Here is a 348-nt window from a genome sequence, read left to right on the forward strand (position 1 = left end):
AAAGATATTCCCTAAAAAGGATGTAAACAATGATGCTGCCCAGCTTCCCTGCAGTTTTTTGGTAGTTGGACAGAGCAACTGCCATTCACTAAGGACCCAGACACACTATAAGCGCTTTTCTGAGCACTCTTTTTAAAAATTTCTCCCATTCACTTTCATTAAAAATTGCCGCGATTTTTCGCGCACGCATTTGCATGATCGCTGGATTTGTACGCAATTTTTAAAGCGATTTTAATTAAAGTGAATGGGAGAAATTTTTAAAAAGCGCTCAGAGAGGGGAAGGTTAGTGTTAGGAGTGGAGAGGGGGGAGGTTAGTGTTAGGAGTGGAGAGGGGGAGGTTAGTGTTAG

This window comes from Hyperolius riggenbachi, chromosome 3 (assembly GCF_040937935.1).
Source record: "Hyperolius riggenbachi isolate aHypRig1 chromosome 3, aHypRig1.pri, whole genome shotgun sequence".
In the NCBI taxonomy this organism is placed as follows: Eukaryota; Metazoa; Chordata; class Amphibia; order Anura; family Hyperoliidae; genus Hyperolius; species Hyperolius riggenbachi.